Genomic DNA, 17,853 nt, shown 5'->3' with positions numbered 1-17,853 from the left:
TCAAAATGAGCAGCATACTCAAAAGCGATGGTAATCTCAGATGTAGAAATTGGAAAAGTCAGCACAGCAAATGCATCAGCAGCTTTCCTCCAGACAAACATGCAATATTGATTCTCTTACCGAACAGGTCATATTTTATGTATTTGCTTTAAAGATTTTGATATTGTGCTCCAGTGCTCTTCAGGTGTGGGAGAGAGGACTCTTGCCTGTGAATTAACATTAATGATGACTGAAGCAGACGCACACTCACTGCCTGGTCACCTCAGAAATCTGGTCACTCAATGAATCGTAATTGGATATGTGTGTGTGTTTGTAGGTGTATGGGCAGCTGCCTGCAAATGATTGTGTGGTGTTTTCTGGGTTCCCATTTGACCCTACAGTGTGTGCATGTGTGTGTATGTGCTTACTTATTTCCTCCAGCACCAGCCATTATTGTTGAGCGCACTTCTCAGCCGTCTCTGCAAATAATTTTGTTTACTCACATCTGTACATTTCACACCCGTAGTTAAAATTTAAACACGCAGGAAATAGATGCATCAGTTCAATTGTTCTCAGATACTATGAAGCTGATTATTTACTATAATGGCATACAAGCAAATAACAAATAAACAAAGTCAAGGGGAGTGCAGGCCAGAGGAAAAATATCCTCTGATATTATGTCTGTAAAAGTGCCGTGGCTAACAGTCACTCTTCCAACTTCCAATTCAGCTGACAATGAATTGTCAAATGGCGCTGACATCAAGAAGACGGATACCTTCATAAAAACTGCCTTCACTGCCACATAAACAGCAGCAGGAAGTGAACTGGAGTTTCAATTGCAAAAGAGTGTCGTAAGGGTTCTTTGATTCAGGACCCGCAAAAAAGAACACAAGCCAGGGGTTGAAGGTGAAATAAGTTCTTTACTGCTAACCCAAAAGAGGGAAGGTGAGCTGGGGATGAGGATGGGGTAAAGAAGGCTCGGGTGTTTGGGCAGGATGACGGGTGGGGGGTGGGTGGGAGAGAGCCACAGGTTACTGGATTCCGACAGATAGGAATCCGTCCATCCGTCCAGATCAGGACTGGACAGGCAATCAAAAACAGAGCTGGATGTGGTAAACCAGGTAGAAGCAGGATACAGCACCTGGGACACAGGAAATATCACAGTTATCCAAAAAAAATCCAAAATGGCAAGATTGAGATCCAAAAACAGAGAAGGCCGCAGCACAATACCGCTGCAGGTGCCTGAACGATCTAGCCAAGAACAGTGAGCTGACTGGTCTCTTTATACTGCAGCAGCATGTGGAGTTGATGGCAAGATGAATATCAGGTGTGGAAAGACACTGGCGGGAACAGGAAGCTCAGGAGGCCACGCCCAGCTGCACTGACACGTACACACACACACACACACACACACACACACACACACACACACACACACACACACATACACAGAGCATGGACTGGGGACAAACAAACACAAGAGGAAAGGGAACACAGCAGAGAAACAAGGGAACAGGAAAACAGGGACAACAGGACCTAATCCTAACAAGTGTGATTTGGTGAGGTGATCCCTGTAAAGGATGGATGGATGGATGGATGGATGGATGGATGGATGGATGGATGTGTCTCCTGGAGCCTCCAGAACCGTTCTCATGCCTCATGCAAGTTCATCGCATCTCCCCAGACTCATTTCTGCATGTATATTGGATGGCCGAGCAAACATCTGCAGCTCCATAGGTTAATCTATGTTGACTCTCATGACTTAATCTGCTACATCTAAATGCAACGCACTTATCCTCCGGGGCTCTGACTCCAACACATTCAAAATAATAAAAATTGCACTGTTTTATTCTACATCTCCTTATGAAAAACAGTCACAGGTAACCTCAAGATAAAATAACAGCACTTTTTAAGCTTGAGTCTCTCGCTGACAAAGTGAAAAAAAAAAAGGTGTGATAAACAGAATCCTCTACATTGTCAAGTGTTGAATACTTAAGTGTTTGATGATGAACTTCAGCTGCTGAAGGACAGGATTCCTTTTGGAAATGAGCTCTTCACGTGAATCCCACACACATTTCCTCTGTTGCCTCGGTGAATAGAAACAAGTGAAAAAAAGGCCCTCCAGCTGCCATGACATGAGGGGAAAGAAATATTACATTGTAAGTTACATCAATCTGATGCTTTTATTGATTATCTTCTTTTCTTTTCAACATCCAATGTCATCTACATATTGCATATTGGAACTGAATTTTTTATATGCATAAAAAAGAAAAAAAAAAAAAAGGACATGCATGTTTTGAGATCAGACATGATTAAGTTTTTGTTGTGAACCTCCAGGGCCGTGCAGGAGACACAGACATGCAGGGACGAAGAAAATGCATTGATTTTAGGAGTAGAATTGGGAAGTCACAGCAGGTAATCTCATGTAGAAAGTCAGTATGACAATAAATCGGGCCCTGACTAACATTTCAATGCAGGTTTTAGTGACAAAAGACGAGGAAAGAGGGATGATCTAAGGGGGTCGGAAATGGAGATGAGAAGAAGGTACGTCAAGATGAAAGAAGAGGGAAGTGATGGAAGGAACGTGTGTGTGAGTGTTAAGGGGTCTGACTGCTTTAAATTAGATTGCACATTGCTGCAACGGCTGAAGAATTTTATTAAGAGTCTTTATATCTTCTGCCTTAAGCCGCCCCGATCAGCATAATCCCTGTCCAAACAAGAGATAATGAATCTTCTCTTTTAGTATTGGGTTAGATAGAGGAAAGCATGATGCCAGTGAAGGGAGGGAGAAGTGCACAAATTATTGGATTTAGATTAGGAAGGGCCTATTTTAATGGGTTTTAAGTAATACCACAACGTTAATGAAAAGTTGCCCCAGGCCTACATGATTGGGTGGGTAGGTGTGTGTGTGTGTGTGTGTGTTTGTGTATGAGTGTGCATGTGCGTGTGAGCGTGTGTGGGAGAGAGAAAGCAGATTGGCCGATAAGCTGTGCTTAACATAGCTCATGGAAAACGCCCAGCTATTGTGAGAGTGGATGTCATTGTTTCTGTTGTTTGTTTTTTTGTTGTCATGCGATGTCATCATGTCCATAGGTTGGAGTTTATTTTTAGCACAAGTCCATGGATTACTTGTATGTGTGCGTGTGTGCGTATGTGTGTGTGTGTGTTTTTGTATTGCTCATACATGTGCTTGGACTTGACTGTGTCAGACAGACGCACAGCGTTGCTGAAGTCTGCTTATCTATGTATGTATTCAATCCTTAATTTACATTTTCTCCTCAAGTTCGTTCAAAGACACTTAAAGCAGGAGTATAACACAACACATTTAATTAAACTCTTTCATGTTTACTGGTTTATCTGCACTGGCAGGGCTCTATCTCATATAGTTTCTAATAACCTTGGTAACATTTTTTGATCTTGCTCAGCTCAGTAAATGCTAATATTTCTGCAAACTTGCCTTTTTAAAAACATATATTGTTGAGTAGGGTTTCTTTCCTTCTCTTTTAAAACTTTCCCCATCTGTAGGTTTTTATTATCAAAATGCAGCCTTATTGCAATGTCAGATAAAGCCACAGAGGGAATTCCTGCAGGGTTCAGATAATTCATTCATCCACATATAGGATGGCGTGGCTAACATCATGCAGAACAACAAAAATACACTTTCGTCATGCTCTATTCTTGTATATGTTTTGCCAAAGCAAACACACTGTATACACAATGCCGGCTTTATCCAGAGAATTCTTTTTATATTGTCAGGAGGTCAACATATTGAGAACAGACAAATTGTGCCTGTTGTTAAAGATTTAAGTGTGTCTGTCCCTCAACCTCGCCCTGGTCTTCATAATATAAAATCAGCCAACCTTGGTCTCTAAAGACAGGTTTACATACACATGCACTCGTTGCCACTCTTTTAAGCAGAGCTGTGTCAGTTAATCAAAGCAGAAACATCTCAGCCTTGGCACTGAAATGAATAAACACAGACAGCACACGTACGTTTTAAGAGGTTTTTATGTCTGTCTTTTTTCCCTCCTCTTTCTATTAGACAAAGTCTCGCAGTGAAAAGGTGGAAAAACAGGCAAGGAACAGGAGAAAGAGGAGACAGTGATGCTGCACAGGCTGTACTTAGCAGGTATAAAAAGAGCTGGATGGGCAGATATTGGCAAAAATGTGAGACAGAGACACACAGAGAATGGGAGGTGCAGACTGCGATAAAAGCATGTACAAGACCCTCAGTAGCCTCAGTCTCACACATAACCCAGACTTACCTCCAACTATCATGAGGAAACCGGCGTGCTTCTACTGCCCTGAATGTCAGTTGGGTGCTCTCTCTTCAAAAAAAAAAAAAAACAACTGCGTGTTTAATTTCCTCAAAAACAGACTCAGGAAAAAAGGCCAACCACTGGTCATGAGACTGATGATGATGTTGCTTTGGGCTCTATGAGCATTTTCCACTATTGTCAGACAGACTAAATGTTCAGTTGCTTAATGAACAGAGTAATAAATAATGAAAGTAGCTGTTGGTTGCAGTCTTATGGTGAAGCTTTCATCAGAGCAAATGACAGATCCATTTTTAAAAGACACATCCTGCAATGAACAAAAAGTGTGAAAGCAATTACACCTCGGAGAAAAGAAACAAGACCAACAACTAAAACCAAAAAGAAGAATTATGAATGAATTATGAATGAATTAATCAATAAATAAAAATAAAAAAAAACAAGAATTAAGACAATAAGAAATAAATAAATGAGGAAAAAACTATTTTTCCACGGGCTACAGTGAAAAGCTTCCACAGTAAGGAGATGCCCAAAACAGACCATTTTTAGAAAAGTATGGACATAACATTACAAAAAATGTTTAAAGGTGAATTAGTCATTTAGACCTTGCGGCGCCGTTGCTTAGAGTTTGTTTGTCCAAAACAATCCTCTCTAGGAGACACAGTGTTTTGAATCACAAAACCATGGCTGTGTCCAAAATCTATTTTCCATATGGTGCAGTTATTTATTGTGCGCCATTGTATTGGAGCGGCCATATGTGTGCGTGGGTGTGAAATTTATTTAGACCTAATTTCCGTCGAAAGTTCCAGCGATGGAATAGAAAAAGCCCTCGTCCACAGTGTGTACGCTACTTTCTGCAACCCATCCCGCAGTGCAATGCAATGCAATGCAGTTGAGTGAAGCAGTCCATGTCTCCTTCTTCCTCTCTCTCTCTTACCTTCATCAGCGTTCGTTCTTCCCCTCTGCATGTGCACATCATCTCCCACATCTTCTGCTGCCGCTGTCACCCAGCAGGTTTCCAAACACAACACATCTGCATCAGGGTTTGTGTACATTTCAGTGCCTTTATCTCCTTCAGCTGGTGTCAGAGGGACTCTCTCAGATGTCACAGGTATGTGATGCAGTTGCTTACACGGAGGCATCATTAGTTACCAAGACATCCCTCTGGTACCGAAACAGCGAGAGGTATGAAGCTCCAAATTCCCTCATTTCACTAATTACCACACAATTATTTCTCCCTCCTGTGCCAATTACAGCCATATTGATGAAGACCCCAGATGTGCCAATCTAATGATTTAACAGGGTAATATTACAGCTTTCCATTTACTCACTGGGTCGTGGTTTCACCTGCGTAGAATACTGTGTGTAACAGTGACAGCCACATTAGAGCAAGCTGTGAAGTAGATGTGGTTGTCAGCTTCAATTAGAGATGTAATGTCTTGCATGAGAGGAGTGGGACTGGCCTGGGCAAGGGCCAGAGGAGCAAGAGGGTCAGAAGAGGGAGGAAGTGTTGTGTGTAAGGCTTAAGGGGCAGAAACTGAGGCGGGAAGTAAAGTGAGAGGGTGATGGCTGATGTGAGGAGGTCAGGGGAGAAGCTGGGGGTGAGTGAGGAGCAAATGTTTTGGGAGAAGTGCTAAGTTACAGATAGAAAAGCAAAAGTGGGGATGATGATGAGAGAAAGGGTTCAAACTACAAGATGTAATGGCACTGATCTGTCATAGAAAGTACTGAAAGGGAGGGATGGGTGACAAAGGGTGGTCCATTCTTCTTTCTCCAACTTTCCTCTGATGCATTGTAAATCATCATAAGCACAAACCCCTCCTGCTGTCCCCAGCTGTGACCCATCTTCATAGCAATTTCACCCACGTCTAACTCTGCCATTGCCAGTCGCAGCCCTGTCCCCATAAGAAAAACCTGATAGCTACAGATACGTCAACGGGTAAACCGAGAAATCTCGCCCCTGAGAAAAGATGGACCTTCATCAAGAAGACTTATGACGCTGGACGGTAAAAGCTAGACGTTACCCTGACGATCGCTATCCGTTCAACCAGCGCTGTGACTTCCACTTGCAACATGGATGCAACTAAAACCAAAACCTTCCTAAGAGTTCAGCTTCTTTGACATCCTTTGAAAGAGACAGAAACAGTCAGTGCACATTTGTTTCCATCCTGACTGAAAATGAATACAGTTCAATGACAACTGGCAAACTCCGTCTGCTGAAGATAATTAATTTGAAAAAAAAAATACAAATGTCACCTCAGGTGGGGAGCAGCAACAAAATGCTGTAATGAATCAGGGTAATTGGTGTTGGATTAATTGCGTAATATTGTCATGTCCGCTTGCATATAAATTTGCATGAAGGTAGTTGATGGAACAACGGCCTGATTCAAGTTTTATTTTGCAGAACTTCACTTAAAACATGAAAGATTTTAAACAGAAACATGACATGACTACTGACAACATACAAAATTGGGAAAGCAATAAAGTCTCACTTTTGTCATGTGTGTGTGTGTTAGCTCATTCATGAGTCCCCTGCCAGGCCACAGTGTGGAGATTTAGTGTGGATGCAGATCTGACAGACAGATTAATCTGAGAAAAAAAAAATAATAAAAAGAACAAAAAAACTGTCCTTCCTAATGTTTACACCCACCGTGTGCCCAGATTAATTACAGACACACACACACACACATACACACACACACAGGAAGTACGCATCCAGGGACAATGTAATCATTTGTCTCCCTGAACTCACGGGCACCCACACCCACACACACACATACAAGAAAAGATAGCATCATGCTAATGTGACATCCCTTCGTGCCTTCAGGATGTGGATGAGATTATGTCTGTGTGTGTGTGTGTGTGTGCGTGTGTGTGTGTGTGTGTGTGTGTGCGTGTGCGTGTGTGTGCGTGTGGAAGTGGTGTGGCAGGAAGTTCATTACCGCCTTACCGCTCAGTGTGAGGCCACCCGGCACCGAGCAGCTCACCGGGACTTGAATGGCATGCTGGGAGCTCAGCCTGAGGGGAAGCATAGCCGGTATGGAGGCAAATCCTTGACAGCAGACATATAACACAAACATGAAAGCAGAAATCTGCTGTTTCCACAATCACCTGCTGTTTCCACTGTATATTTGTATATATTATTAATACTCTGTGTGTTATTGATTATAATAGCTGTGCTCAGGTACACCTGCAGATAAATAGTTTTGTTTAAATGACTTGAGATTATTCATTTTAAACAGCTTTTTGTTTTATAATTATTAAAACTGTAAATCTAATTCTGAAACAACTGCACACCAAAGTAGTTTCACAATGGGTTGCAATCGTGCACATGAAGAAATGTGAAACTAATAAAAATCTTCTGAGTTATACGTACATCTTCATGTTGCAGCTTTATTATTTTCTGATTTGAATTGAAAAAAAAAAGAAAAAAATGGTGGTAAAAAAAAAAAAAAAACACCTTCTGTATTTGAATTGGCTGAATATATCTGTACAGCCGAGGCAGTGCTTTAGGATAATGTGGTGCTGGAGAGCTGAACTCCACTGGAGTCAGGTTGAGGTGTAGGTGTGTGTGTGCATGTGTGTGTGTGTGTGTGTGTGTGTGTGATTGAGTACTGGGCCAGAGTGCAGCGAGACACAGGTGTATTAAATTGGGTCAGCGTTTTCATTTCCCAGGGTGAGCGCGCTCACACACACACACACACATATATACAAACAGAATTGTGCTGTTTCAAAGTGAACCCTGATGCAAACACTGCTATGCATAAGAACACACACCACACACAATACAGTATGCATGCATGTACACACACATGGATGCTTTCCAGATAAGTAGGATTTGGAGTTATTCTTGCAACTAAATAAAGATTCTCAGTCTGAATCACACAGAAGAAGAAGAGGGTGGGAGGCTTTTTATTCTCCTTTTGTGTTATGTATAGGCGTGAGGACATTATGTTCAGAAGGCCGCCCTATCCATGGTTCAAACCGCAGGGGAGCCAGGTCAGAGGAAGATCAGCTGCCTTCAAAGAGCCCTGCTGAGGGAAAGCAAAGTTTGAACGTAATGCGTTTGTGCTTTGAGGTGATCACCTTTTCCTTCACCTTCACATCACAGAAGTCTGTTTTCGAATCAAGAAAGCCGTTCTGTTTCGGGCGAAAACAATAGGGGAAAGCAGCAATAATGTACAGCACAGTGGAGCTTAACAAAAAGCACAGAAGAGCACAGAGCTAGCTAGACTGCTATATTTTCTACTCATACCAAGCTAACAGTGCTACATTAGCCTGGAGCCTGATTTCACACCATAAAACGGCTTTTAATAACATGAAAACTTGCCACCTTGCTCATTTTCTGGAGCCGGCAAAAAGCAATGTAACCTTGGCCACAGGCTGTCCTCAGTGCACACACTTTGACATGTCAAAGTACCATGTCACGGCAGGAGAAGCACAGGTGTAACTAATGACACTAATTGCTGCATTCAGTGCAGGTGTTCAGTTGCAGGTCACTGGTATTGAAGGCTACATGCAGACACTGGCTTGAATTACTGAGACACTTATTCACAACAAAGTGATCACCGGTGTTGCTAGCTGCACCTGTGGTTTTGGAGCTGACATCTGTCAAAATGTCTGCTGTTAATAACCTTTACTGCCTGGTGGGGGAATGCGGTTAGAAACAATTGAGTATGAAATACTACCAACCTGTTTTAACCACAGCAGTAGTACTACTTTTTTTGTTAATAGAGCAGCATCTACAATTACAGTAACTACTGTTCTGTGACCAGTATCAACTGATAGCATAAAGTCATTGTAAATACAGCATAGTTTACTAACTCATACAAGTGGATTCATTGTTACTCTTTATCATCTTCTGTGTGCTGTCTCAGTGTCAACACATGGCACTGAGAATGTTGCCTTTACCAAAAGGGAATATTCTGTGTGAATAAAGTTTGTGTTAGAGAGAAGCTGAGTTTGTTGCCTTTATTACACCTAGACATTTGGGTCTAGGTGTTCTGATGGGTCAACGACTTCACTCCCTGCAGGGATATTTGTGTGTCAGACCAGGGAAATGTCAGCTGACCTGTCTGATTAAACATTGCTTTGGGCAAATCACAATATATATAACATATCAAAATAAGAGTTTTCCTTTGGTATGAAGACCATTGAACCAGGAGACCATACAACACCTACTTACCACATACTCTGACATATTATTTGGAGCTGACAAACAGTAGCAAGAAATGCTCTCAAGAGCTTTTCTTAGAAAGATAGATACTCTTCAGAAGACATAATCACCTGTGCTTTACAATACAAAGTGATGAATTACTGAAAAAGTCAGAAATGACTCTGTTATGATTCCTGAGGGAGAAATACTCTCTCTTGCTAAAATATAAATTAAATTTCTCTCACTCTCTCATTCTTTCAAACACACACACACACACACACTTTCACAGTCAGACGCCAACTCACAGAATCCAGCTGCTAGACTGTGTCACTCGGCACAGGTGCCCAAAGAACTATAGAGTTTCATTCATCAATGTGAGCTTGAAACCTGCAACAACTGTGCACTCTAAAACAACTCACTCACACACACACACACACACACACACACACACACAGAGGCAGCAAGAGAGAGAGAGAGAGAGAGAGAGACAGAGAAACAGCTGCACTCTGATGAATGCCCTATATTCATTCCACAGGAAGCTGGTTCATCTGTCACTACTGATGCAACCCTTCCACACTCCCCCTTCAAAACACGCACATGCACACACACTAACTGCAGTTCTCTTTCTCCGATTAGACTCCCAGCTGGTCTCTGCGACAAATGCTCCTTTGATGCATCTTCCCGGGGGCCAAAGCCACCATCAGCACCCTCCTCCTCCTCCTCCCTTTCTCTTCTCCGCTCTTTCCCTCTCCCCGCTTCCTGCATGACATTAAAGTCACTTCCAGCAGCCCCCTCGTGAACCGTTACTCCCCACTGTCCTATTCAGCAGCTCTGTCCTCCAGCAAGAGGATGAGAGAATAAGAGAGGCGGGGAGATGGAGATTCGTCCCTATCGTTCGGAATTTTTTTTTCCTGCAGAGTTGCCAGTTTGAGCCGTAATGAGACGTCCACTTCAAAGTCCTTTGTTTTTATTACTGCATCAGTGTGAATCCAATTGTGAATAAGATGTAACTGTACACCCACGCTGCTCTACTTTCACAGCGAGACAACAGCTGGCTAATCTCGCCTCCTCACAGGTCATAAGTCATCAAGAAGCCCATAGGAGTTGTACATGGCACACTGGTGTAAATGAGAGGAACCTGCAGCACTGACTCATCAGTTTAACAAGGAAGGAGGTGATAATTGCCCACTGAAGTGGCAGGTTGCACTTACTTTTATGGGATTCAGAGAAATCCCTTTTCTGTTGCCTGTGCCGGTACATTCACATGCACCCAGCTCTCCCAGTAACCCAGAGCATGGTGTGTTTGATAATCAAGGTAAATGTCTGGAAGGATGTGCAGCTGCCTCCAGCTAATCTCTCATACTGACACCACAAAATAAGAGAAGAAAAACAGAGGGACGCTGTTTGTTTTGATGAATTTAATTTTCTACCTGTGCTTGCCATGAGCTAAAAGCAGCATAGAAACACCACTTTGCATCCAGTTGGCGTATGTGCGGCATCAAAATTTGGAACAGACACCAGATTGAGGTGTAAGTATACATACGTTCAATCAGTCTGTTAATGGGATTATGCTTCTGTTTTCAGCCTTAAAATAACAAAGATGGTGTTTAGGTGAACACAGCGACAGTAAAGATTGTTAGGTAAACACATTAGCTGAAGAATTAATTTTCAGAGGCTGTTTCAGTTGACAGGATATTCTGTGGGTACTAACACACTACCTTGACCACAGCTACGGATGTGAGATGGGTGGTTTTTTTTACCCACCTCAGTGGTAAGTCTCCCACACAGCACATTGCTGTATGTGTGAAAAGAACTGCAATATCAGTATCTTTTAAATACTTTCTATAATGCCTACCTGACCTTAATAAGAAGCAAACATGTAAAAAAGAAATATCAAAGTGGTAACCCTTCCCTTTGCCTCAAACTGAGCTGTGCATTTATTGATTTATGACAAACACATAAGCATTGCTTTTCCACCAAATGAGGAAATATTTCATTGGCCACGCATGAATAAATATATACTCAGACACAGACACAGTCTTATGTTGTAAAACACCAATAACAGAAACAGATTTATTTGGGAGGGAGTACACCAATCACAGATATAGAGAATATATTTAATCACATTTTACAACCGAGGCCTCCGAGACCCAAAACAGAGGGTAAATCATGTTTCTAAGCAATTGTCATGAAATGAGGAAAAGTCGTGAAATATCAAGGTAATAAAACAATGTTCTGATGGCACGGGGTCAAAGGCTACAGGAGGCTTAAATGGAGAACATCAGTGATTCACCAATTCCCTTATTACGCTGCTCGAGACATGATTATTTTATTGTTATTTATACACTTATTAAGCATGTAAACACTGCATGCGGCTCATTCAGTGTGCGGTTGACCTCTGTGATGAGTTAACTGTGTGCAGCAATGACACGCTGACACATCACTGTCTGTCATCAGCCTTTATTAAAATAAATGTCTCTAAATAGCGTGTGTTCAGATTGCAGTCGAGGTGTCAAACCTTTAGCCTGATGCCACATGACTTTATGTCGTCTGTCATGTATGATTGCTGGAGGTGCACAACAACTGCCAGGACTAGACTGGAGTGAAACACTGAGGATTTATGAGCCCGTTGTTCCTCGGCCCAGACGGTAAAAGTAAATTTAAACATAAAAATGACTTCAGCCGGAACTGAATACCATCTGCGGAGATGGTATTTAACTATGTGATCCGCACTGAAGGTCAACATTTCCAACACGTTACCAACTTCACACTAAAACTCAAGAGAGGGCTCGATCTCCCTTTGAGGGGTCAGGCGAGAGTTATTTTGCCAGCGTTGAGCTGTTATATTTTATTTCCTGCAAATGCGGCGCACCTACCTCGAAATGTCCAAAAGTCACAGCAAATCCAAAGGAATGATGTCACCGATAAAGAAGCAGAGCGGAGAAGCAAAGGACCAGTCCAGGTAGAGCAGTCAGAGGGAAGCTTGTAAATATGGTTCTTTATTGCACACATGACATTTGTTTTCCTTTTTTTTTTTTTGGTGTGAGCAACAAAAACTGGCATTACATGTTTTACACCCTAGTCAAAATTCTCAGTCTAATCCTCTATAAAAACAAGGAAACACAAAACAAAATAAAAGCTACTTCACATAAAAACTTACAACTCCACGAAAAAAGAAAAAAAAAATATCTCACAGATTTTAGTGCACCACTATATGGATGAGGAACTTACAGTATATAATCATACTAGTATAATTTTAGGAAAAAATTTATTATACTTTTTAATGCATATTCATCACAGTCAAAAAAAAAAAAAAAAAAAAAAAAAAAAAAAAATCCAGTGGGGCTAAATTTTTCTTTCTGTATTTTGGTAGCATTTGCCCTTTAACCACCTGAGTGCTACATCGCTGAGACCAATACTGATTGGTTAACCTGCCGTTTAACTCATTGGAGGAATGTTTGTTAAACAGAACAGAAGAAAAATAAAAGATTGACAGGTGAAAAGGCAGTTAGTAGATAAATACACTGAATGCCCTGCGACAGATTTGGAAATGCACTGAGAACTCGGCCAGAGGTGGCAGCAGTATGCACACAGCCATTTACTGCATACTGTGGTCCAATCACAGGAAAAAAGAAGTAGTTCTCAGTGGATCAAATCAAAAACAGGACCCATTAAGCCAAAGTTTAATGGAGGGAAACACCTGTGACCAAATTCCCCACTTTGGTCAACCTTTCCCAAATTTATGTTTCAAAGTGTATGTACATTGTGCTGGGAGAAAAAAAAAAGCGTGGGCATTTAGTTTTTTTGTGCTCAACAAAAAGGCTTTTGGTGAGATAAAGGGAGACAGAAAATTGGCACTTGAATGATAAAGTACAAAAATATATAATTTTCCAATTTTAGGAAAAAAGGCACTTTTCAACTCACAGAAGCGAAATTTTAGGCAGTGTTTGTAACACATTGTGCTCTGGAAAATAACTTGCCCATAATGTCTTTTTTCTTTTTTTTTTTTTTCCCATCAGCTTGGTTTTCAAGGCGAGCCACTGAAAACATCTCTGACATATAAAAGGCAAGGCCGCTAATGGACGGATTTTTGCTCAAGTTGCTCATTATGGCACAGAGGAGCCAATCAAAAACATGAAAGGCCAATCCTACATTAATAAAATATTGTTTTTTTAAAGCGCATGGCTGCTAACACCAAATGCACAAAGGAGGAAAAAACAAAAAAAAAAAACAAAAAAACAATTTGGGCAGGTTGCCAGTAATCCAATCTCTGTCTCTACTTGCTGGTGTAAAAGCAGGTGTTATAGGCGAAAAACACCCGTTCTCAGATCAAAGACACAAAATGTTAATTTCAGAGTGGAGAGAAATGTTAAGTTTGATGTTAGACACTTTTAATCCTTGTTCTCTGCTTGCTGAGACATGAAGAGAATCGCAACAGTTAAGGCCACGTTGTTTTTGTTGTGCAGATTTAAAAAGGACGGGAAAAAAAAAATCTGGAGGCATCACTCAGTGGGTTAAAGTAATAATCAGGATTAATGAAGTTAATCTTTTGCTCGTGTGTCAGTGTCAATACCTTGAATTAGAGGGAGGAGGAAGAAAGCTGAATAGAGAGAGGAGAGCTGAATGAACCCAGGGATGAGTGCACTGACACAGTAGTAGAATGAACAACACACACTGGCAGTGTTTCAGACAACAACAAAAAAAAAAAACTCCCCCCCAAAAAATCATAAATACTAGCTAGCTGAAAGCCATATCAGCATTTCACACTGAAAGGAATAGTAAGGTTGTTTTGATCCCAAAGTACTTCATATTGGCTTGGTGGTACTGGTGTGTGTCTAAGCATTATGGATGCTCCCAAATGGCCCAGTATTAGCAGTTATATCAATAAGCTGAATGGGCAGAAGTGTTCACCAAACAGACAACAGCTGGTGATAACTGTAATGCTGCTATCCAGGCATAACAAGCCATTGAAGCAATGGAAAAAAAAACTGGGGAAAGCTTTAGACAATCACACTTAACTGTCATCTATAAATTTGCCTCAGGTATCTGTTGCAAATAACTCACTACATCTATAATGTGTGGTGATGAGATGTTCCGCTCCACATATTCACAGTAAAATTAAGCCTTTTGAGATGACTAATATGCAGTATTTTTTGCACAGATTATGTAGTCCTGCACTAACGAATGGTTAGAGAAAGAGGAGTTTTATCTTTAGGGATTAGGTTTTGTTGACTCTGTGAGAGTAACCATTGTGTACAGGCAAATCACCCTTTTAATCAGAGCGATGCTTTGTTCAAGAGGGGGCAGCTGACCCAGAAGTTAACCAGTGACCTCAAGTAACGTGCAGCTTATACCCCCCCCCCTCCCCAAGACTGCGACACTTCCTGCCGTCTCATGAGGTCAGTGACACAGAAGGACAGGACAACTAACAAGAGAGTTGTCTCTAACAGAGACGACGAGACACAGCAGCGGTGTTGGAACTGAGCGGGGAGGGCAAGTATGAAGAGTGTCAGCAGATTTCTCCAGCACAGAGGTGAGAGTGCGTGAGCGGATCAACTCGTGCAGTTTCCAGTTAGGTTGTGTGTGTGTGTGTATGTGCATGTGATGTGATGTGTGTGTGCGTGCGTGCGTAGTGTCTGTCTGTAAAGAATATGTGCACAGATGAATAGTGTGTGTGCTTATGTGGTGTGCATGTCATCAGTCAGTGTAAGTGGTGGCCAGACACCAGTTTTAATTGTGTTAGTCCGTGAACCAGACCAAGGTAATACATTCATGAAACTGGTTAAAAACACAAGACAAAATATCAGCAAGTTAGTAAAATTCTTACTAAGAATGTTTTATTAAAATAAATGCCAAGAGGTTAATAAGAAAAATAACAGCATACACCATGAAAACTAAATGCAAGCATGTAAAAATACTTATGACAAGAAAACTAATAAAGTAGCTAATGAGTTAAACAAGCTGGGAATTGGAAAGAAAACAAAACAAAATATAACAGGAAAAAGGCAACACTCCCCACAAGAGACAGTTTTCAAGATGTAAAAGAGAAGGGGGGAGGAAGAGAGCCGTTTAGGAGGGGGAAAAAAAAGTAGTAGTGGGTTTCATTTAAAAAAAAAAAAAAAAAAAAAAAAAAAAAAAGCACTCAGAAACATGATTAATATACATATAAAATGAGATTAGAAAAATACATTATAAACCTGTAACAATGGCTGTTAATTACATTATCATACATGTAGTAGGCAGGCCAGAGAGAATACGGTAGGTATAGAGTTAATCTTTCACCTGATGGACTTATCCAGCCTTTCACAATGACACAGCAAGTTGTAACATTGCAGAGGGAGTTTTCTTAATACTGTCAAATGCTGAATAGCCATCTCTTGCTCCACTTTAATATTGCATTTCAATTTAAAATAATAACACTGAAAAAGAAAAATTCATTGACCTTTCGGTGTAACAGCATGATGAAAGAGCTATGAATAGAAAAACAAACTGCCAAGGGTAATATTGGGATCTAACAATTCCTCAATTTAATATTATGGGTTTATTTCACCTTCCAGTGATAAACTGTCAGTTGTTTCAATAACTGGAAACTATTTGGCTGTGAAATAGGCTTGATTATTTCATTAACCACTATTTCATTTGTCCATTATGAATCTCATGATTGTATTGATAGTTTGTTGTTAAAATGACATCGAGAGACACTGACATGGACAGGGTGCTATCAGTTTGCAGCTGTTGAAACAAACAGGCGGAACGCCAACAGGGACAAACCCCACTTTCGTATCCATTCCCTTGAATGTCGTGTATTTTTCTCAGCTCATGATCAAAACATGTTCTGGCAGACTACTGCATTGCTATTGGCAGTTCAATTTGTTCTAGGAAGGTAGTCACAGTCACCAAAAAAAATCAAGACAATATTTCATATGATCATTAAAATCTAAATAAAAAGAGAACAAAACCTGCTCATACAGCAGAGTAAAGGGCCATCAAGTAAAGGAAAAAGAAAAAAATTATTTCAGGAAGACAAAACCATGGCACATATTTTAGCTGGTCAAAACGACTGCTATTCTTTTTGCATAGAATAACTTCGGTAACACCACGATATGGTGGGAGCTACCCTGCTCAACTATTCAGAGCGTGTAACACTAGCCATTCCTCTCTGCGCCACTTGGTGGGTGCTGGATATTATTGAACACAACTGGAATACTCAGAAAACAGAAACCACTGTTGATAAGGCACTTTGATTTGATCCTTTTAAAACTCTCTGGGCGTTTGTCTCGCTCTGATCCTTGCTAGCTTTCCACGGGTTATGACTGTTTTGGTCTTCGTCTTCCTTTCCAATCATATCCAAAGTAACAGCACTTTTTCCTCAGCCACTCAGTTTTTCTGTTTTCTCCATATACTGTTTTAAACTTTTTTTTATTTTATTTTTTTCAGATTTTGTAACTGCAAGTAAAGTATCAAAAGCTAAAATTGCCAAAAATAGAATTTTTCAATTTTTTTCTCTTCTCCAGCACCCTGTAAAATTATCTATTTTTTGTTCTCTTCTGTATTTGTATATGCAATGACAGATATCTACATTTTTATATATTTATATATATTTATATATATATATAAGACGTATGTATAAAGCAATTTGAACAGGCAGGCATGGCTTTCACATCCTATTTTTTCTTGAGAGAGTTAAACAAAAGATTGTGGGGCTCAGGAGCTAGACTACGATCACAGGGAGGTGTGACACATTGTGGATGCGCTTTTGGATGGTTTGGCGTGTGTTGAAAATAAATGTTTCATCACAAAAATAATTAAAACTCAAAAATATTTTTCTAAATTGCAGGAGGGCTTAAATTATGCCCACCTAATGGAAAATGTTCAACTGGGGTTAAAAATAAAAATACACTTCAACAAAGAAATTGGCCAAATGTTGAGATGTAAAAAAAATAAAATAAAGATAATGCAAATAAACAATGGCAATGTGGCCGATGAAACAACTCAATATAGAAGCCAGGTATCATGACAAAAGTTTTTATGTACCAAGCCTCTAAGCGCCCTTCCCCCTAGCAATGTACTGTAACTTGGTAGCATGTTGACTTAGTGTTAATTGCCTGCGTTCACCTCCTCAGAAAAAATAGAGCATTAATGGGTCAAAAATCATCTAACTGAGCAGCTGTCAGTTCCAGCTGAAGGCAGGCACCACAAATTCACACCCCAAACTCTAAAATCACAAAGAGAGCCCTCTGTGAGACAGATGCATAATTGCAGATATAATAATTCATTGGAAAACCCTTTGGCTAAATATGCACACTTAATACTTTTTTTTTGTCTTTTTGATCACAGCTCAGCTAACTCATTGAGATATTTTTCTAAATACATCAGGCACTGTAAAATGAATGTAGTGTGGATGGGGGCATAGCAATGGTCAGTAGCTAATAAGCACTGCTCCAA

This window comes from Seriola dumerili, unplaced genomic scaffold (genome assembly GCF_002260705.1).
Source record: "Seriola dumerili isolate Sdu_G_001 unplaced genomic scaffold, Sdu_1.0 BDQW01000149.1, whole genome shotgun sequence".
Lineage (NCBI taxonomy): Eukaryota > Metazoa > Chordata > Actinopteri > Carangiformes > Carangidae > Seriola > Seriola dumerili.
Note: the sequence above shows the minus strand (reverse complement) of the source record.